This window comes from Cryptomeria japonica, chromosome 8 (genome assembly GCF_030272615.1).
Source record: "Cryptomeria japonica chromosome 8, Sugi_1.0, whole genome shotgun sequence".
In the NCBI taxonomy this organism is placed as follows: Eukaryota; Viridiplantae; Streptophyta; class Pinopsida; order Cupressales; family Cupressaceae; genus Cryptomeria; species Cryptomeria japonica.
Window position 1 is genome coordinate 5,231,876 of NC_081412.1, and position 23,625 is coordinate 5,255,500.

At 38.4% G+C, this 23,625-nt stretch overlaps 1 pseudogene; it reads right to left on the reverse strand.

Annotated features, from left to right (window-relative positions):
* The window catches only part of LOC131074236 (tyrosine decarboxylase 2-like), a 76,347-nt pseudogene that overhangs the window by 1,935 nt on the left and 50,787 nt on the right, over nt 1-23,625 (reverse strand).

Consider the following 23,625-nt stretch of genomic DNA (forward strand, 5'->3'; position numbering starts at 1 on the left):
ATTGATGTCTAATGGAAATGTGCAAACATCAAACAATACCAAATAAAGATACTAACAAAATAGAGAAAAAGGTGTCGGTTAAAATGAAAAAGTTACTTTAAGTGGTATATACCGTATGTGACAAGTATATATGCCCACTTTCATTTACGGCATCCAACAAGCTTGAATTTAGAGTGCGGCCATCATCTGGATCATTTGCTCGAGGTAAAACTCGAAAACAAACTAATGCAAAAGTACGAGGCACCATGACCTACTCAACATAAACCATGTCATAGATTATTGGTTAGTCATTCTAACAATCGGTTCTTCTAACCACACAAATAACATTGAAGAAAAGAAGGTGGCAAATTGCATTCATGTGTATCTAACTAGTACTTGGAAAAGATTACCTCAAACTTGTTATCTCGAGCAACAAGATTTTCAAAATGTTCAGCGAGACCAATGTGATTTCTGATATAAGCCTGTAAATTTGAAATTCCATAGAGACGCAAGACCATCCATAACTTCAATGACCTACAAAAGATAGGAAATATGAGGTAGCAAAAATTTTAACACAAATGGAGAATACCCAAATGTACAAAATTTTTATGACTACTAGAGCTATTTAAATGTCAAACCAATCTAAAATCATATAAAGTGGCAATAAGACATTGTTTAATTAATTAAATCTTATTTTATTACACCTTGTCTAGTGAGATATAAGTAGAAACCTAGTCTTTGTACATGGTTCTTTTGCATCGTTGCCTGAAATGGGTACGGATCCACTTTAATAACCAGATTATGTCAGATGTGAAATTTTGGCAATAACTAGGCCAACCCATCGCCCTTGGCAAAAAGACTAGCATAATTGCCCAAAATATAGAAATCACACATTTCAGTTGGGCCTAATCTTTTGTCAAGAAATAAAACCCCACTCTACCAAATTTAGTGTGTGGGGGAACGTAGACAGAATTGACTATTTATTTGATCATTTTGAGTAAGTATACCAATCATAGCAAGACCATTCACTAACAAGAGCAATGCATATCGTATGCTACATCATAATTGTAAATTATATTGTACCATTAAAAAACCAAACAACATGCCAGTGTAGCTAATCCACAAATATACCCAAAATACACGAGAGCCTGATTAAACTTTACCAATTGTAGTCAAATCATATAGAAACTCCAATTGCTGATCTTCTATCAGAGTAACATAGATTTAGTTCCTAGTCTAGTTGCAAGAAGGGAGGGACGGTAGTGCAGTAGCAAGAAAAGCCACAATAGCATTGCTATTTTTCCACGCCAAGAACTAGAAGCCTACTCACAAGGAACCTTCCCTTGTAATTGATATCCAAAATGCTTGGTTGAAAGAGGACCAAAAACTCCCCGATTTGAATTTTGTCGAATGCATGAGAAACATTTTCAGTTTTGAAATTTGCGTAAGAACAGCAGTCTAAATAACTTGTTTCTTTAAAATTTAGTCATTCAAAGGAGAAAAGTACTCACCTGAAACTTCCAATTTTGTTGAATGCATGAGATACATTTTCAGTTTTAAAAAATGCGTAAGAACAGCAGTCTAAATAACTCGTTTCTTTAAAATTTAGTCAAATTCAAAGGGAAAAAACACTCACCTGAAACGACTTCCAAGTGGTATTTGCCAATCTTTGTAATCTATCACTAGCTTAGAGTCCGATGCCTGGAAACAATATGTGAATTTGATGTCATTTATCACCATTCACACTATAAGTGCTCTGAATTTTATATTAATGTTTTATCTGTATCAGGTGGAATTATTGAATAGAAGATGGAGAAGATAAGAAACTAAGATGCAAAGAGAACAAATAAAGAAAGCGGAGACTTAAGGAAAGACCATTTCTTCCTCTATTTATTTTATTGTATTTCATGGAATTCAAATTTTCTTGAAAAATAAGAAACCATCTAATACCAATATATGGTTCCAAAATAGCTCATCTTACAATATACTAAACGAGTTACAGACCCCATCAATAAAAAATAATAAATGAAAATGGCTTGATCGGTTTATTATTATTGTTGTATTTAATTAAGTAGTTCAAGGATTACATGGGCATTATTTAAGCAGTTGCTTTTATTTAATCAATTCACTTTCAAGTCATACCAAGTTGCCCTATATGAGTTGCTGCCATGATAACAACATTTGTCCTCATTTGTATAAGTAATAATTATGTAAGATACCCTAAGGTATACAACCCAATTTTTTTTACCTTTCTACTCTGAGTTATTTTGTCAAACAGTTTGCTTGCATATACGGATAGATCATGAATAAAAGTTTTAACAAGTTTCATGAAATATAAAGCAAAATTTATTGATAGAGAGCCAGCCGCACTTGCATTAATCAAATATTTCGTAGTCCAATCTGCTATTACATATTGCAGCAGTTAAAAAGAATTAACATTCAAGCATGGTTTCAAGAAAAATACAAACAAATATATATATTGCTGACCTCTTATAAATCTGTAATATTGCTCTGCAAGTTCATAGATCAATCTGAAATACAGCAGCAAATAAGGACTGCAATACATCCATGTTTTGGAGATGCACAACTTCTTCTAGCACCCAACAAGGAGAAGCAATAGAATGGACTTCCAAAATGATATAATCAGCTCCAGCAACAGAAAACTTCATCTCAGAGCATACAATGAATTTTACCGAAGAAATTAGAAGTGTGTGCACATGCCTTGTAATGCAAACCTCTCACCAAATAATATAGATGACTTTCTTGATAGAACCTGCCGATCGCCTATCACCAAAATCCACTAATACCTTGGCCAATCTCTACCAATCTCTATTCTCAAAGCCATACTAAGGTTAAGAAATATATAACACAGTAATAATCTTCAAACACTACGCCAAAGATGAATCTCATAGTAATCTGCTCATAAAAGAAGATCTAGGTGTCCAAGACTCCAAACAACCAACTACAATTACAACCAAAATACCTGAAATTTATCTTTTCAAAGACTTCCTCAATTTCATACCAAATTCATTGAAGTGCCGATGCAAAATCTGAGCGACTCTGCCAAATCATTAGCCAAGGTAGATCTCTAGCCAACAAAGCCAATCTTCTCTGAGAGGGTTTTCATCCTCAAGAGGGCTGAGCTTAACCAAGTTCAATCTCTACAGCCACAAGGGTTTTCAAATAGAGAAAAAAATAAACTCAACATACCAAAGGAGCTCTCCATAGCCCTTTTTATAATCTTTTTGGGGAACTTCTAGAAAATCCCTTTTAAAATCACTTTATTAATTTATTAAGCCTTTTAACTCCAGTGATTTAATTTATTTTTTAACCTAAGTTGCCAGTTCGGGCCTGGGCACAGGTTCGGGTACACAAACCTAGTTCGCCAGTTCGACAAAACTTTAAAATGGGTTTTGAGTTCATTTGGGTTCGCAAGTACAAAAACAATGTAAAAATAATATATATATATATATATATATATATATAAAATTATAAATTTATATATATTATATAATATGACATATATTATATAATAACATATTTGAAATTAAATGACCCCAAGGTGTAAACTGGTTGGTCGAGCCGTTGAAAGACAAACAATCTACACAGGTTCAAAACTCATCCGAACGATCGATATATATATGAAATTAAATGACCTCGGGGTGTAGACCAGTTGGTCAAGCTATTGAAAGACACAGACGATCGACATAGGTTCAAACCTCATCCGGATGAAAAAGCTGATTTAACCAAGCACGCTCAAGGTGGATTCACTATGGGTTATCATGTGGCCCAGAGGATTAATCTTGCCTTACCTAGACTAACTTGGCAACAAGGTCGCAGGCCGAGTTGCGGGGACACCTCTAAGATAACAAAAAATATATATATTTAAAATTAAATTATATTACAACATAAATAGTCAAAATGCATCATTTATTAAAACAAAATAATATTATATTAAATTTAAAATTAAAAACAATATAACGTAGTCATGACTGCTGAGTAAGATATCATTCTTTAGCCTTCGATGACGTGGTCTCTTTCGTTTTTGGGCATATGATGTACTGCCTCATTTTAGTTAGTCTAGGATCGTGGTGTCTCTCTGCTATGTTCGAATATGGTTGAACTGATGGAGTTTCGGAGCTTTGGCCTTAGTGGTTTGGGTGTCTTTTCTTGGAGCTCAATACCATCTCAAGCTAGAGAGTTACTTGTTTTGATTGTGATGGTGTGATGGTGATGCGTCTGTCTTTTCTCATAGATGCCCTTGGTTCGAGATATATCATGTTTTGTTGGCTCACAATGCTTCTGAAATGTTTAGTGGAGCCATGGTAGGCTTAGCTATGTAATGCACAACGTCCTAATGCCTTTGTGTGCTCCTAGGGTTTGGGAGTTCAGAGCTATTTTTATTCTTTGTTGATTGTTATATTTCCGTGATAAACTTGAGCAGACCATAGAAACAATATAGAGAGAAACGTATCTATAGCGAATTGAAAGAGACATAGGACTTCAACTTGGACTCGACACGAACCCGAACCCACATTCGGGCTTCCAGTGTCGAACCCGATAACTTAGTTTTTAACATTTCCAGCACTTAAAGTCACTTTTAAGCATCTAAACATTTAAAACTTTATGTCCTCTTTCCAACGAGCTATGACACTGACCGATAAATTATTTTAGTTGAAATGGCAACCTTAGTGAAATTAATTAAATATAGGTCAATAATACACCCAATTAGTGACAATGGTCAAAATGCATTGGAATTGAAATCTGAGTATGTAGGAGTGACCTGGATGAAAGATGATAAACGGGTTGGATTGGGTGACTTACTCAAAATAGACGCTCCCACCAAGAATCCTGGAGCCCAAACTGAAAGCCAAAAAATGAAATTTGGAAGTGTCAAATGACTCCTCTAAACCATCTAAGCTCACTAGTATCATCAAATTACCCCTCAAACAAGATGGAAAACCCATAGTGTTAGTGACAATTGCACTACTAGAGAACCTGAAAATGGGGAATGTTGTCATTTTATGGCACCCTTGGTCCATCAGTGAGAACCGATCAGAGATATGTTCTATGGACCAACGCTGCCTCAGTTGATCCAAGAGAAGACGATGGAATCATGAAGTATGAAGTGTTGTCTTGTCGGAAGTTCCTTTCCCAAGCCTTCTCTTCCTCTCTCTTTCCCGGAACTCCGGAACCTCGAGGTTCTGAAGTTCCCTTCCTTGGTCTCTTGTTCTCTTGCCCTGGAACTCCAGAACCCCGAAGTTCCCAAGTTCCTAAGTCTTCCCAACTTCGGTGACCCAGGTCTCCGAAGTTCCTAAGTCTTCTCTTCCTCAACTCCGGAACCCCCCAGGTTCCCAAGTTCCTAGTTCTTCAATCCCAGAACTCTGGAACCCCCAAGTTCCCAAGTTCCTAGTTCTTCAATCCCAGAACTCTGGAATCCCCAGGTTCCTAGTCTTCTACCCCGGAACTCCGGAACCACCAGGTTCCCAAGTTCCTTAATCTTCAACCCTGGAACTCCAGAACCCCCAGGTTCCCAAGTTCCTTAGTCTTCAACTCCGAAACCCCCAGGTTCCCAAGTTCCTAAGTCTTCAACCTCGGAACTTCGGAACCCCCAAGTTCCTAAGTTCCTAAGTCTTCCCAACTTCGGTGATCCAAGTCTCTGAAGATCGCCCAACTTCGGTGACCCAGATCTCCGAAGTTCCCCCAACTTTGGTGACCCAGGTCTCTGAAGTTCTCCCAACTTCAGTGACTCAAGTCTCCAAAGTTCCCCCAACCTCGATGACCCAGGTGTCTGAAGTTCCTAAGTCTTCTCTTCCTCAACTCCGAAACCCCCCAGGTTCCCAAGTTCCTAGTTGTTCAACTTCGGAACCTCCAGGTTCCCAAGTTCCTAGTCTTCTACCCCAAAACTCTAGGACCCCCAGGTTCCCAAGTTCCTTAGTCTTCAACCTCGGAACTCTGGAACCCCCAGGTTCCCAAGTTCCTAAGTCTTTCCAACTTCAGTGACCCAAGTCTCCGAAGTCTTCCAAACTCCTTCTAGCTTGCAACACTTCCAGATGGCGTGATCGACACTCAAAGATTTGAATGCTCTGACGATTTTTGTGACTTGTGCACCTTCTTTTGTGGAGCCACAGGGGTACATTTAATGTTTTTGGTAGGATTTCCATCAAGGGAGGTATGGGGCCATGCTTGTTGTGGTAACTTATGTCATGTCTACATACTCTAACTTTGGAAGGTCAGTCAATCCACCTTCTCAGGGTTGCCTTTTGTGGGTATCGCTAGGTTGCTTGCATGTACAGAAGTCAAGTACATGCACTTCCCGACACTCCCAGACTGACATGCAGGGGTCATGATCATTCTTGTAACCATTTTTCTATATAAAGGCTGTTAAGCCTCATTGTAAAGGGTTCTCTCCCTACTGGCTTGAGCTATTTTATGCTCTCTCACTTCTCTTGTATTTATCTTGCATTTATGCAACTGTAAGTTTGGCCATTGGCCTTATAATTAATTGAAATCACCATTCTTTCCTTCTTTCAACTTATGTATGCTATGTATGTTTCCTTACCTTCATCATAGGTGTATGTTTTGTGGTTCTTCTCTCATATATGTTGTGTTAAATTTATTTCTGGGTGTGACTTGTGGGAAACCTTCTCCCCTCTTGGCATTCAATGAATTCTAACCTTCATATATGCATTGGGGTCACTCATACAATTGAAGTTTGTGCATCTCGTGGGTGTTTCAGTTGATTCTTTGTGTCATTTCGGGTAGGGAGAGAAACAATCTCTTCTTGGTGCATCACCTCCTTTTGTTTTAAGCATTTCTCTCTTCCCTTTTCCTCTGCAAGTTGTTTTAAGGCTTAGAAGTAAGTTTTGAAGTGTTGAGTTGGTTCAACACCTACACCTGGATTGAGAAGGAAGTCGACCATCTCCGGAGATTCAACCCCTTGCGCAAGGTCCCACTCTTCGGGGTTGTTTCCATGTTTCACAAGCTTGTAGAGTTGATAGCTCAACAAGGGTGCGATCTTTTGTGATAACATTTTTTGGCACGCCCGATGGGACTTAGTTCAACATACATGCTAAGGATTCAGTGCTAATTCTTAGTGTTTTAGTCTTTAGAGGCAGTCATCTCTCAAGCACTTGGCTACTCAGCTCAACAAGTCTAGTTCTTGTTCATACGAAGTTCCTAACTCTGGGACCTCGGAACCCCTGGGTTCCCAAGTCACCAACTCCAGAACCCTCAGGTTTCGAGGTTTGCAAGTCCGGAACCCCGGAACCCCCAAGTTCCGAAGTGCTTAAGTCCTCAACTCCGGAACCCTGAGGTTCCGAAGTCATGTAGTCCTAAGCCCAAGCCAACTGAAGGTTCGGTGTGTTCTTCAATTCATCAAGCCTTTGGAGGCAACATCTTTCAAGCACTTGGCAACTCTACAATCATTTGGTGGATCTGTGGTATGTTATTAGTCTCTAGTTGAGAGGGTCCGTCTGCTCTTTTAACCATTTTGTTAAAAAGATCCATCTCTTTCAAATGCTTTAAAATGAGTTCATATCATGGGTGTAACTTCTATTCACCCCCATACTATGAGAATGCCAACCATTTTTTCCCTCCTTACCAACAGGACCGAACTAGGACTGCTCCTAGTTTCAACCCAAACAACTTCACTTTAGCAGCAGGCGGGTACTTTCCTAATGCTTGCCACCCACCCACCCCTGCTCAACCTTCTTGCCAACCCAACTAGCCCCAAGATGATGAAAAAAGGCAAATTGCTGAAATCAAAAGTAAGTTGCTTGATTTCACCAAGCAGCTGGAGAAGTTGAAGAGACAATAGGAGTAGGATTTATAGCAGGATCAACTTGCTTATCAAGCTCAACTTCAACAACAACAGATGGGAGCCCAAAGACAACATATGGAAGTTCCTTGCAAGGCAGCTTGCCTCTGCTAGGAGGAAAGAAATTGAGCAACTAGCAGCCATAGGGATGTGACTTATACAGGAGGAGGTTTCTGCTCCTAGGGTTCCTAAGTTTGAAATCCCAAGCTTCAGGTAGGGGAGACCTCCCAAGCCTTCAACTTCCCCCCCTAGTTTTAAAGTTCCAGGTTTCAAGGGAGCTCTAGCTGTTGTTATACAAGAGCCTTCTGCTCAGTGCCTTTTACGAAACACCCCAGCACCTAGGCCCTTTCCTGATGCTATCTCCATTTTTAAGGGCGGACTTGTTGTATGGAGGAGGGATGGTTCCCATCCTCATCATGACAAAGGGGTTCAATCAGCCATTGGTGAGTCTTCATATGCTCTAAAGGAAGAGGAATCGGCAATGCTGCAGGAGGATATTGAGAACAATCAATTGCAGCAGCAGGTCATTGAACATGAGTGTGAAGGTAAAGAGGACACTTTCCTCTCATTTGACAATCTTCCTTTCTTTATTGATCATGAGGAGAAGGATATGTCTACACCTCCCCTGGTGGTAGCTCTGGAGCAACATGCTAGTCTTGAGGAGGGCACAAGGGGTAATGTTTTTACTACAGATTGTATGGCGGATGGATCGTGCCATGAAACTGAGGTTGTTGCTTTCTGTTGCCAGGAGGAGGAAACAAAAACAAAGAGACAATCTAAAGATTTTAGTTCTTTTGAGGTGTCTCATAAACCTGAGATTTGTGTTGATGAGTTGGATATCAGCACATGTGATTATGATGTATGTTGGTTCTCCCCTGTCCCTGAAAGTGATGATGTTGAATATGAGGTCTTCATTCAAGGTGAAGATGTTTCTTTTGGCATTAGGGATGATGTGCCCGAGCTTGAATGTTTCACTTGGGACCAACATGCCAAGTTTGATGACGTTGAGCAACAACATGTTGATCATGCCGACAGTCTTTTGGTTGCTCAACTTGACAGTATACCCAAGCTTCAAAGTTTCCAATTTGACGTGTTTGAAGAGCCCCCTTGTGCTGGCCAAGACAGAGCTATGGTATACTTTCCATCACCATGTGAGTTCGAGGCCTTTTCTTTTGGTTTCAACTCACGCCAAGAGGAGGTCGGCTATTGTGGAAAAAATGATGCCCTCTTGTATAAAAGAGATGTCTTCTTGTTTGCAAGGAGTAGTTCTTTTGATGCTAGCTGACTCCTAAAAAATTCCCCTCTCGCTACTATGTGTATGCTTCATGCATCCCCGGATGTCTCAGGTGGCTATTTTCTATGGCTTCCCTATGGTGGCAAGGTGAATGTCGAAGTGTTCTTTCACTACATGAGTAGTATGTGTGATCTAATGCATGCATACAAGAGATTTCAATCATTGCAGCTAGATGGTGAATGTAACAATGGTATGAGGGGGATCAGCTCCTTCAAAAGGTTCCTCTTTGACAGAGGAAAAAGCATCAGTTGCCTCTTATTGTAACAATGTAAATATTAGTTAGGTTTTTTGTTTTCCAAGAAGTGCACGAGCACAGGCTATTCCCCTTCAGAATGGCTGATCTTCTTCAGAATGGCTGATCTTGATCCTTTGCAAGTTACAGAGGAGAGAGTTTTCTTTTTTCTTGTAGTTGTAACTCTGCGCCCAATGGATTACACAGGCTATTGATCTATATGCTTAGCAGGCAAGCATCCCGCAGAGGTCGCCAAAAATGTTGTCATTTTATGGCACCCTTGGTCCATCAGTGAGAACCGATCAGAGATATGTTCTATGGACCAACACTGCCTCAGTTTATCCAAGAGAAGACGATGGAATCATGAAGTATGAAGTGTTGTCTTGTCGGAAGTTCCTTTCCCAAGCCTTCTCTTCCTCTCTCTTTCCCGGAACTCTGGAACCCTGAGGTTTCGAAGTTCCCTTCCTTGGTCTCTTGTTCTCTTGCCCTGGAACTCCGGAACCCCAAAGTTCCGAAGTTCCCAAGTCTTCCCAACTTCGGTGACCCAGGTCTCCGAAGTTCCTAAGTCTTCTCTTCCTCAACTCCGGAACTCCCCAGGTTCCCAAGTTCCTAGTTCTTCAACCCCGGGACTCTGGAACTCCCGGGTTCCCAAGTTCCTAGTCTTCTACTCGAACCTCCAGAACCCCCAGGTTCCCAACTTCCTTACTCTTCAACTCCGGAACCCCCAGGTTCCCAAGTTCCTTAGTCCTCAACTCCAAAACTCCGGAACCCCTAGGTTCCCAAGTTCCTAAGTCTTCCCAACTTCGGTGACCCAGGTCTCCGAATTTCGCCCAACTTTAGTGACCCAGGTCTCCAAAGTTCGCCCAACTTCGGTGACTCAGGTCTCCGAAGTTCCCCCAACCTCGATGACTCAAGTCTCTGAAGTTCCTAAGTCTTCTCTTCCTCAACTCCGAAACCCCCTAGGTTCCCAAGTTCCTAGTTGTTCAACTCCGGAACCCCTAGGTTCCCAAGTTCCTAGTTGTTCAACTCCGGAACCCCCAGGTTCCCAAGTTCCTAGTTTTCTATCCTGGAACTCTAGGACCCCCAGGTTCCCAAGTTCCTTAGTCTTCAACCTCGGAACTCTGGAACCCCCAGGTTCCCAAGTTCCTAAGTCTTTCCAACTTCGGTGACCCAAGTCTCCGAAGTCTTCCAAACTCCTTCTAGCTTGCAACACTTCCAGATGGCGTGATCGACACTCAAAGATTTGAATGCTCCGACGATTTTTGTGACTTGTGCACCTTCTTTTGTGGAGCCACAGGGGTACATTTAATGTTTTTGGTAGGATTTCCATCAAGGGAGGTATGGGGCCATGCTTGTTGTGGTAACTTATGTCATGTCTACATACTCTAACTTTGGAAGGTCAGTCAATCCACCTTCTCAGGGTTGCTTTTTGTGGGTATCGCTAGGTTGCTTGCATGTACAGAAGTCAAGTACATGCACTTCCCGACACTCCCAGACTGACATGCAGGGGTCATGATCATTCTTGTAACCATTTTTCTATATAAAGGCTGTTAAGCCTCATTGTAAAGGGTTCTCTCCCTACTGGCTTGAGCTATTCTATGCTCTCTCACTTCTCTTGTATTTATCTTGCATTTATGCAACTGTAAGTTTGGCCATTGGCCTTATAATTAATTGAAATCACCATTCTTGCCTTCTTTCAACTTATGTATGTCGTGTATGTTTTCTTACCTTCATCATAGGTGTATGTTTTGTGGTTCTTCTCTCATATATGCTGTGTTAAATTTATTTTGAGTGTGACTTGTGGGAAACCTTCTACCCTCTTGGCATTCAGTGAATTCTAACCTTCATATATGCATTGTGGTCACTCATACAACTGAAGTTTGTGCATCTCGTGGGTGTTTCAGTTGATTCTTTGTGTCATTTCGGGTAGGGAGAGAAACAATCTCTTCTTGGTGCATCACCTCCTTTTGTTTTAAGCGTTTCTCTCTACATTTCTCTCTTCCCTTTTCCTGTACAAATTGTTAGGATAGGCTTAGGAGTAAGTTTTGAAGTGTTGAGTTGGTTCAACACCTGCACCTGGATTGAGAAGGAAGCCGGCCTTCTTCGGAGATTAAACCCCTTGCACAAGGTCCCACACTTTGAGGTTGTTTCTATGTTTCACAAGGTTGCTGAGTTGATAGCTTAGCAAGGGTGCGAGATTTTGTGATAACAAGGACATTACAGTCCGCCCTTCCCAAAAATTGCTTGTCCTGAAGCAATGCCAATACAACCACACAATCATTAGATTGACTCAAATAGAAACCATGAATAGTCCTAGGGTCACAAGTAAACTTACGAGATCTGTAGCACCACCCTCGCAAAGCACTATCCTGCAAGATGCTAACACAAGAGACCAAATAACCATTGGTAAGAAGAGCAATCAAATATTGCATAGACTTAGTCAACTCCTCAAAGAATCGCTCTTTGAGAGAACCAAACCGATGCACCATAAGAATAAACTCTAGAAAGTCAACACTAGCTCCCTCATCCTTAACAACTGCTAAAACCACAAAAAAACGTGATCCCAGGGTTCCACATTAGTCTTAGAAAAGAGGCACCATATTGACGTTGTGCCACTCTAATCATAACCATCAAACCATCATGCCCAAATTGGACTCCCCTATCCTGGAACCCCCAAAAGTAAACATTATCAAAACCCAACCTGAAATCCCTGAAAGGGTTGTAATTTATGTACCATGAAGCATACCCTACCAAGTGTCTTCACAATTCGCATTTGCAAGGCTAGGGTGGATTCATTTCACCACCAAAACCCCTATCTTCAAGCTCCCAAGCTCTTAATTGTCTTCAATGAGAAAATCAAATCCATAATGAATAATTTTGGCTCCACAATTGTCCCTTTATAATCTTCTCGAAAAGATCCCTCTAAAATTAGAAATTTGAAATTTGAAATTCCCTCTCTTTTGAATTTTGAATCTTTAGAGGGAAATTTACTAAAAATGACTTTATTATTTTAGAAAGTTTCTTTAAGTCACTTAAAATAAATTTGAAATTTGAAATTCTCTCTTTTATAAATTTGGATATTGAATCTTTAGAGGGAAATTTACTAAAAGCAACTTTAATTTATTATTTTAGAAAGTTTCTGTCTCTTATTTAAGTTATTATTTTATAATATTATTCATCATGTAAGCTTAATAGAATAATATTAAATAATTATTTAATTCCCTTAATTAATTATTAGCCTACAGGAATTAGATAGGCTAATATTTCGCTTGCAGCTATTAGATTACGGGGGACATTACATCAAGCGTGACCACTTCATATACTCTAATACTAGTTCTGAATTGTAATGAGCATACTTTTAGTACCCTCATTGACCTACTTGTGGTCATTTATGGACATTAAGATGAATTTTTGGTTTTCTTTCTTTTTATCTCTGGAACATAAATGTTTTCTATTCCATATAATTATATATTGAAATATTTCTGCTATTTGATTAATTTCTGATTGCATTCACTGTACTATGGAGGATGCTAATACAGATACCAATAGGAAACAACAGAGTTAACTAATCTTTTTTCTTTGGATTACATGATTCCACACAAACTTGCCGATTAATTGCAATTTCAAACAGAATTTACAACACTAAATACAAAATTAACATTACTAATTGAAGTCAATAATAGGTCATTTGTATTCAAATTGATAGATGATTGTTTTTATGTTGCTTCCCTGAAAATTGCATATAAAAACTGACCTTATTCTTTAAAACTTCTGAATCTGTATACAAAGCTTCAACCAAAGCCTTTGAGTCCTGAAACAAAAAATACAACTCAACAACAAAGAATTTCATTCAGATAATTTTAAGAAACAGATAACATGAGGCAAAGCAAAACAGATGCTATATACAAAGTCTATTGGTTATTCAGTTTAATAGTGGATAAAATATGAAATTTTCACAAACAAAAATACAGCTATAAATTTACTGCCTAATAGCAGATTGATGAGAAAAATCAAACAACAAAAAAGATGAGTGGCAAAATGATAGCTTACAACCTGAAGGAACAATCATAGAAGCAGAAATCTGATTTACTGATGGCGTGCTTTCATTTGATTGTCAACCTAGAGGTGTAGATTAGACAAGGAAACAGCACCGTATGGGTAGCACTGATTACTTTGAGGATTCAGGTGCCTAATGTTGTGTATAAGAAATCACACTTGCAGAAAGGAAATTGCCCACTTATTGGAAAGGAAATTACAGAATTGGAAAACTATATTAAGTTGGCAACTTCGCACACAATGGAATTGAAAGGTACACACATGGAATTCAAAAGCACAAATGCAAATGCAAATAACATACATAATTAAATTGTCATAAATGAAATTAACTACAAAGAAGAATTAAATGTACACACATACGAAAACAAATATAAACTAACACGTGTGAGTCTTCATTAAAATTCTTCACGAGTGAGCCTTGTCTAAGTTGGCTTGACGATCGAATACCTTCCTTCAGCTAAAACTAAATTACACCAAAGAGATTTCAATTTAGTTAAGTGGAACAAATTACATCTCCACATTTGATTACAAATTCAAACGATGGACTGTTGCTCCTATAGATTATTCATTCAAATCCACATCTCTTTCTTCTATAGATGAGAGAAAGAATTCTATTTAGCTCCTAATACCTAATGGTTACAAGTTACAACAATAAATCTCTAAAATAATAAGAATAGGAGAAGATACAACAATATCTTCTAATTATAACAAATGCAAAAGAATCTTCAAAATAGGAGAATATAAGGTTACCCTCTGAAAATAATTATTCAACCCCCGGAAAAAGTGGAAGTGAATCAAGGAATATCTTGGACAATCTCCACCTACCAACTATTATCTATGCCCCTTAGATGCTTTTACCTTTTATGAAGAGTGTTATAGTCAAATAATAATGGAGGAGAATATTGAAAGCCACGATCCAATTAAGTAAATGAAACAAATGAATAACTTTTGAAAGCATCTTTATTGGTAATAACTTTGTCTTCAAATCTCTTTTTTGCATACCAACTAATTCCTCTTTTATAAAAACAGTTTGCAGCAAGCTGCAGCCATGGCTATAGGAAGCTACAGTGCTTGCCACAGGGGTTCACAACCTATTCTACTACCAGTGAGTTATGATAGCTGCTATAAGAAAATTGCAGAACTGCTGCAAGTGATCTATCTTTCTGCAGTTCGTGAAGATATACAATTGTTACCAGAGCTTGCAATCAAGCCTACTGTTTTGTAATTTTGATTTTCTTTGACCATTTATTTACTTCAGAATTCTCCTTGATCTCCCAACCTAGAGAAGCAAGTGAGAATCAATTCCATCCTCCAAACATATATCAGAAGGTAGATCTTTCTAGCTTTGTGCAGAAGAATCAGATTCTGCCTCTGTACAGCATTTTTATACAAACTTGAAAAGCAAACCAAAGTGCAAAATCTTCTGGGTCAAGCTGAAATGCAGAGGGGGGTAGATTTTGTTCCGCTGATTGCTTTCTGTTCTGTTTTTTGATATAAATCTCTATCAGTTTCCAGTATTTCTATACTCTTGTTTGATTTCAAAAAATGACAAATAAATTGGGTTTTTTTACTTTTTTACTTGGTTACTACTCTCATACTAATCTCCGAGTTCGTATCAGAAATGGCACCAAAATGTTTACTCGCTACGGGATATGTGCTTTAACTACTGTAAGTAAACAAAAAATGTAATAGGAACACAAACAATATAGAATTCACAACAACATATGGTAAAATGATATATCTTATATTCCAAACATGTAATGAGTACAACCATACCATCCCAGATCCTGATACAATATGAGATATATATACCACTCTGCGGTTGGTTGAGAGTGCCAACCGCTGGCAACTACCAACTACCCCTTCGGGAACTACAGTTCATTATATTGCCATTATTTAAACAAAACAAAGTATTATTTATTTATTCGCCACATATCTACTATCTACACTTTTCATAACTATTAGTTTGCTTAATCAAATTGTGTCTTATGTAATCTTTGATATTACAAACTGCTGTCATTTGTCTAAATCGCTGCTATTTAATGACAATTCCTTGTTTATCAATTTGTTTGATGAGTAAATGATTAGTTAATTGATGTCATCCTTAATCGCTTATGAATAACTTTGATTATCAATGGTCAAACCAATCGTTTATTAGTCATTGATATTATAATGATGTCGAATCTTGTCTAATCAATGTTCGTATAATTTTGTCAAGATACTTAGGATCCCAATCGATATCATCACTCTCCCTTGATCTATTTCCTGATCACCAATCTGTGTATTCCTTTAAACATCATTGATATTGCTCACAAAACATAATTATTGTCTCAACAGTTCTTTTCTTTACTAATCATCATTGATGACTAATCATTAGAGTAGTTAACTCCTCTCCTTATATTGATAAACTAGACAATCTTCCAAGTTGTTGTTCTTCATCATTAATCAATTCTTTCCAATTAGCTGATATTTCAACCAAAGAACATAAGTGTGGCCTCCTGGAAAGTGCATCAACTACCACATTTTTCTTCCCTTTGACATATTCAATGTCAAAATCATATGCCTGCAATTTAGTGATCCACTTCTGTTGTCTATCATTGAGATCCCTCTGATTCATAAAATATTTTAAGTTGTTTCAATCTGTTTTAATTACAAATTTACCTCCCACCAGACATGATCTGAACTTGGCCAATGCATGCATGATGGCCAACATCTCTCTATCATAAATGGAGTAGCTTTTCTCTACCCCTCTCAATTTCCTGCTTTCAAATGCAATGGGGGTGTTTCTCCTACATCAAGACTACACCAATCCCTTCCCTAGATGCATCACAGTGCAACTCAAACGGTTTGGTGGAATCAAGAAGTGCTAGAACTGGACAAGAAGACATCACCTGTTTGAAGTGTTCAAAACACTTCTGAGCTGATTTGGACCATTCAAAGGCCCCTTTCTTCATTAGATATGTGAGTGCAGTTGTTGTCTATGAAAACCCCTTCACAAACCTCTTGTAAAAACCACACAAACCAAAGAATCCTTTGAGTTGAGTGAGATTAGTAGGAGTCGGCCAATCAATGATAGCTCTAATATATTCCGAATCCACTCTTACTCCATCTACACTAATGATGTGACCAAGATATAAAAGCTCTATCATGCCAAATTCACATTTTGATTCCTTTGCATATAAATACTCACTTTCCAGAATGTTTAAGACTTCCAAATGTTGTAGATTCTCTCCCCAAGTTCTATTGAAGATCAAGATATCATCAAAGAAGATCAACACAAATTTTCTCAACTGTCTCTTGAATACCTGACTCACGCAACTCTAGAATGTGGTAGGAGCATTAGTTGTCTCGAAGGGAATAACGAAGAACTCAAAGTGGGAAATGACATCTGAAAGCTATTTTTTCAATGTCCTCTGCCCTCATTCTAATCTGATGGTATCAGGGCCTCAAGTCTATTTTCAAGAAATAGCACACCCCATGTAGCTCATCTATCAATTCATCTATCTGTGGTATAGGGTATCTGTTTTTTATTGTTTTCTTATTAAGGGCTTTGTAATCAATGTGCATTCTTATCGTTCCATCTTTTTTCTTAACTAGGACCTTTGCTGAAGCGAAAGGAATTTTACTTGGTCTAATGTGTCCCATTCCTAGCAACTCTTTAATAGCCTTTTCAATCTCATCCTTGTGTTTCTTACGATGGTGATAAGGCGTAGTGATCACTAGCTTGACTCCTTCCAATTCTATGACATGCTCTATTTCCCTCTCAAGAGGAACTCCATGAGGTATGTTGTCAAACACCTTGGTGTGACTAGATATCACCTTATATATATCTGGATGGTAACTCTCAACCTACTGCTCGAAAACTAAAGGTATTATAAGACACTCTACTGCCCACTCTACTTGATCATGCCTAATCAACCGTTCCATCCTCTTGAGTGATACTACTCTAAGTCCCCCATCCAAAAGTCCTCTATGCACCACATTCCTTCCTTGGTGTTTGAACTTCAACTCCAACCTTTCCAAATTGAAAGTGAATTCTACTGATGATGTCATCCATGTCATGCCAAGAATAACATCATAATCTCCCATGTCAACCACAAAGAAATCATCTACCAACTCATAGTCACCCAATTGTTTGTGCAGATTGGAAATCTTACGAGTACAAAGAAGCTTATGTCTACTGGCTACCATTACTCCAAGCCCATCATGTTCTTCTGTCTGAACCCTCTCTTAGCTACAAAACTCTCATCAATGAAGTTGTGTGTAGCTCTTGTATCTATCAAGGAGATGACTTGCTGCCCCTGTATCATACCCCTCACTTTGAAAGTGATTGCCTTTTGGGCACTAGTAAGTTCTGCAATAGTCTTATGATCCTTAGATTCTCCTTCTGACGTGTTTGCTTCTTCACTACTCTCAGAATTAGATTGCTGGTCTGATTTTTCTAACGCTGATTCTTCAACAAAAAAATACTCAATCTATTTTGCCTTCGCTTTAACATCACACTTATGTAATGCGAAGAGTCCCATGGTTCCCTGTAATGGAAACATAATTTCTTCCTTTTGAGTTCATTTAACAAATCACTGTCCAACCTATTGGAATCATTTCTTAGGTGATGTGAATCCCTCTGGAAATTTCTTGTCCTTATCCTTCTTGGATGGAAACCCCTTTGACTAAAATTTTCCCTTAGAAGAAGAGGACTCCATGTCTCTAGCCCTTTTAATGGCTTTTTGTAATGTGGGAGGGTTAAGACCCTTGATCCATCCACTCAACGGATCTGCTAATCCATCCATGAACAATACCATAAGCCTCCTCTTAGATATGTCAATGACTAAAGCTGATAGTCTTTGGAAATCTGCAACATAAGTTTCCACCGAACCCCGCTGTTTAAGCTATGCTAGCTCCTTAAAATATAACTTTGGATCCTTTTTATCAAATCTTTCAATTAATCTCTTGGTCAACTCCACATAAGAGGTAATCTAATCATGTCCCATGATAACCACTCCTTGTGGCCACCACTCATGTGCAATACCATCAAGATGAATCATTACATATTTGATGGCTTCTTCCTCTAGCATAGGGTTGAGCTAAAGCTATGTGTTCACTTCCTAGACCCAAGCTCATGTTGTAGTCTTCCCCGTAGCATCAAAATATGGTAGAGTTAGCTTCCCTACTTTCTTCCTTAATTCAAAATTCTAATTCTTGTCTCCGGTGCTTAAGATATAGCTGCCTGGAACTTTTCTCCTCCACTCTCCCCGTCTCTCCTAAACTGATCCTGCAAGTCTGTAATTTGGGGCTCATTTTCTGGTTGTGCTTGCACCATAGGTGGAAAGGTAGGTAGAAGAGGTCTACAGCTCACCGTTCTAGTTGGCTGAGCTACATGTCCAAAGTTATCAGCCATATTTCCTCTTCCGTTGTTCCCTTTTCCATTTTGTCCATTATTACCTCCATTCTGATTATTATTACCACCATTATTTCCACTATTGTTTCTGCCACCCAAGTTATTCACATACATACCCATCTAACAAGCTATCATCTGTGTCAGTAAGCCCAAACATTGATTCTGTTGCAGTGCTCTTTCATCTACTAGCTGCTGTCCTTGGACTAGTGTGTCTGATAATTGTATAAACCTCTGCTCACTTGGATCCCTGCTCTCACCCATATTGTCAATGTTTTGTTCTCCTGTAACTCGTTGTTCTTCTGAACCTATATTAAATGCTGCTCTATTTCTTTGTGTGTTGTAATGGTGCGTGAAAGGTTGTTGGTCAAATCCAGACATATTACTGTTTGCTCATATTGTATCCTCTAGGATGGCAGGATACACTGCTCTAATACCACTCTAAGAACCCTTGTACTTTTGCCCTTAATTTTTTTCAATATTGGTAGTTTGACATTTTGTCAAACACTTGGGATGTATTCTTCTTGAAGTCTGATTTTCTGAGTTTCCTTGGGTTTTCTGCAATAGCAGCCCAGTATGTGTTGTTTTTGTGTATTTTTTATTTGCTAGTTGAAGTTTCACATTGCATTCAATATTGGAAACATAACATATAACTTAATGCTTGCATTGCAACATGAATAATCAAACGCTGATAACTCATGAACTTATTCTAACTTATGGAACTTGTTTCAGAGCTTGTTTCAGATGTCACAAATCAGATTTAAATATATTGTAGACGTGGTATATTCTAATATTGATTTCAGACCTTCCTATGCTTGCTAAAACAATAAATTACAAGGAAATGGCATACCACATGTCGCTGCCCAATCACATGAATGTATTCTAAACACATTAACAACAGTAGTAATATTTCACGGTCCCTAGACCCTTGACGTCACCCACAGAGGGTTTCAGACTATATTCAGCTCTCTTCTAAGCTAGTACAACACTCTCTAGGTATCTTTGGCTTGTACAACACTCTCCTACTTGTCTCAGTCCTATTCAATGCTTTCCCAAATGACCTCTGACCTGCAAGACACGTCTTTGATGATTCCTAGATCTGTCCGGCTCCCTATACAGCAGTTTCAGACTTGTACAGCATTCCCAGGCTTGTACGGCCAAATAGAAAACTCACAACAGTGACTGATTGGTACAGAAGCCTCAGTTTCTCAATGAATGAAGAATTCGGTTCTCTAGTAGCTCATAAATCAGACCCAATAACTATCACTTCAATTCCAGACTACAACTCCAAATCGAACCCTTCCTAGCTTCTCTAAGTTTGGCAAATGGCAGAAGTAGTTATCTCAAGCAAGTATTGCAAACAATTTGACTTTTACCTTGAAGCTCATTCAAATCCCCAGACTATATCTTCCAACAGCGTTGAGATTCATAGCCAAGAGGGATTTCGTCCTCCAAGCCCTTGAAGATAAACTCTCCAATCTATTTCATAAATTTCTTATTCAATCTAACCTGCTAAAAAAGAACTCTTAAGAGTCTTTTATAACTTTCCTAGGGAGCTCACACACTTACCAGCCAATGTGGGATAAATAGATATATTATTTTTTTTAATAATCACATCTCCAAGTACTTACCAGCCAATGTGGGATAAATAGATATATTATTTTTTTTAATAATCACATCTCCAAGTACTTTTAGTGAAAGGGAACTTTTAGTTTTTAAAATAACTTTTCCCTTTACTTAAGTTCCCACATTAATAAAGTTAAATATTTAATTTAACTTTATTGATAAATAAATCAATAATCGCAAATGATTATTAAAAATTTCATTAAAAAACAACTATGACCATCAATATATAATTTATGAGCTCATTGTCAATCCAGACATGGCACAACTAACTTACTATAAATATTATCTCAAAAACACATCAAAACACATCCAAATCGCTTGCAATTGAAACTGCCTAGGCCAAAAATCCTCAAGATCCCTTAAATGTCTTAGTTAGCCTACAAGACCATGGAGAAATAGGCTAATAACAAAAAGTAATGTCGCCTTCTCAATAAGGAGTAATCAGTGGTCCATTGGCCTATTCTAGAGACCCATAGGCTGATTGGAATGAGGAATTAGGGTTTCCTATTTTCTGGGAGGATTCTTCATAGTTTTTAGGGATGTTTTGATTGGAATTTGGCAGAAAGAATTGAAGATTCTTTTTGGGTTTTTCGAGAGCTTCACGATAGTTTAACATGCATTCTATTCTGGAGTGATTTGCATGTTCTGGAGTGATTTTTGAACTTACTATTTTTAGTAAGTTGGTGGCAGTTGACTAGATTTTGAGGTTTTTCTAGGTTTTCCGAGCTCTCTTACAAGGTTCGATGAGCATGTCTTTTGGAGATGTTTTCATGACTTACTATTTTTAGTAAATGTCAATTTAGGTAGTGCTATTTTTGGCAGTCTTGACCAGAGCTCCAGTCCAATTCAGATTAGTGTTTTCTACACTTCCAGTCACATGGTTGATTTGGCAGCAATCAGTGGTTGATTTTTAATTGTTAATTAAATATTATTACTTTATTCTAAAGTTTAATATTTAATTATTTCATTGATTTATTCAGGAGGAACAACTTAGGAAAGGAAATATAATATCATTTATCCTAAGTTATATTTTATTTCTCAAGTCAGAAAAGGACGTCCAAATTGAATATGTTTTATGTATCTAATATTCCATTGTTGCAAGTGTGGACCTTGGGAAAAGTATGCCTAGGCTTACTTGGGAAAGTGGACGGCATGTTTGAAGGGTACATGAAGATGAAATGAAGTGAATTTCAAATGAATTTTGGGCGCCATTTCATGTAAATTTGAAATTCAAAATCTATAAATATAGGGTCGGGCGCCTCATTTGAACATCTTGAGGAAATCATATTGTTATGTTGTCGGAATGGTGAGTGAACTTGAGCTTCTGAGTTGTGGCTCCCTAGTTTAGCCAGTTTCCTACTTGAGACATAGAACCTAGCTGAGTGTTGGATTGTTGCTAAATTTTTCAGTGTGCATTTTTAGATTTTTAGTGTGGCGTGGTTTTTCAGTGAGTGGTGTGGTTTTCAGTGTTGTTGGCTTTTGGTGTGGCTGAAGCGAAGATTGGTTCATATGTCCCTACCTGTGCAATCGATCATTTTGGGTATTAGCCTGTTGGAAGCATATTTGGAGGGCGACCATTCTTCTACCTTGGCGTTTGTTTTGATGTGCATTCTGATTTTTGGCAGTAAATCATACTTCCCAGCTGGGCCGTACCATTCCTTGGCTGCCTTGGGTTGTGTGCTGGCTGTTGGTGGTGTTCACAGTGCAGGTTTGAGATTCTGGTTGCATCGCCTTTGTTATAGATTTCATTTGCTTCAGTTTTTGTGTCATTTTGAGTTGTTTTGGGTGAGTTATGAGTATAACAATGAATTTGGTAGTGGCTGTTTTCTGCGTGTTATGCGGACAACAGATTGTATTTCCAGTTTAGTGATTAGTGGTGTGTTATTTCTTTGTGGGTGGGTTTGAGTTTGTTAAATGTGATAAGTTTGGAGATATTCAGTAGGATTGGACAACATAATTTCTCTTTTCTATGCATTGTATCTCTTTATTGTAAGGCTAGATAGTAGTACTAACAGCCATTTCTGGATTGTAGAGAAAATCTCCATTGAAAAGTGGAAGAGGTTGGCTTGCCGCCTACATTTGATCTTTGTAATTCTGTCCACCCGTTGAATAAGCGGTCGAGTGATATTTTGTTTGTAATGGTCTTCCCGCTTCACAAGCGGTAGAGTGATATTTTGTTTGTAATGGTCCTCCTGCTGCATAAGCAGTTGAGTTGAGCTTTGTTGTAAGTGTTCAGTCCTATTGTGACGTATTCACACATCACCCCATTGCAAATGGGGACCCCTGCTTTTTGCTTTCTAGGGTTTGTTTTCTAGGTCTTTTAGGGTTTTGTCTGTTAGCCTTTGTAGGATGAGTACTGTCAAGGGGATCGTTGGATTATAGGCTTTGCTTGAGCCAGGGTGAGTCCACAGGGCCCCAGAATTAGGGTTTCTTTGAGAGTCTTCCTTAGGGCCTGGTTTTGCTATCGTTGCTAATTGTGTCTTGCTTTGTGAGTAGGTATCATTCTTGAAGGTCTGAGCTAAGTCGAGTTGGTGAGTGATGAAGTCTGAAATGTCATCCTGACCTTCAAATGCCTTGAAATTTGGCTAAGTTTGGAATGTCCTGATCCTGAAATTTGGCTAAGTCTGGAAAACTGAAGAATCCTCCAAAAACTAGATTTTGCAATATAACTCCTGGAGGTCCGAAACCACTCTCAAACATCCTGAAAGTATATATGGAATAGAACTTAAAGTATAAGAACTTATACTTAAATGTTATATTCCATAAAATGGTAAAAACACTTGTTTGGATGGAAAAATGTGAAAATGAAGTCAGGATTTTGGCCAAGATTAGGAATTTCGCTCCTGACCCTTCCAAAGGGTCCAGAGCGAAAATCCTTATACACCTCAATTCATCACTTATCAAGACCAAGTTCCTAGTTTCCAAGGCACCTCAATTTATCACTTATCAAGACCAAGTTCCTAGTTTCCAAGGCACGTGTGGAGGTGTTTTTGAATGTTCTTGCCTTGAGAGGGAGTTGGATGATTTCAAAGATCAAGATTTTGCTTAAAAAGTGATTTTCACTCCTGACCCTTCCAAAGGGTCCAGAGCAAAAATCAACCTAGGACTCATTTATTGCCTTATTTGACCAAATTTTGATTTGCAAGGCATTTTGAAGGGAAAAGCTGACATGTTTGAATTTTGGAAGTGTTTGAAAACCTTGAAAAAATGATGGATTCTAGCCT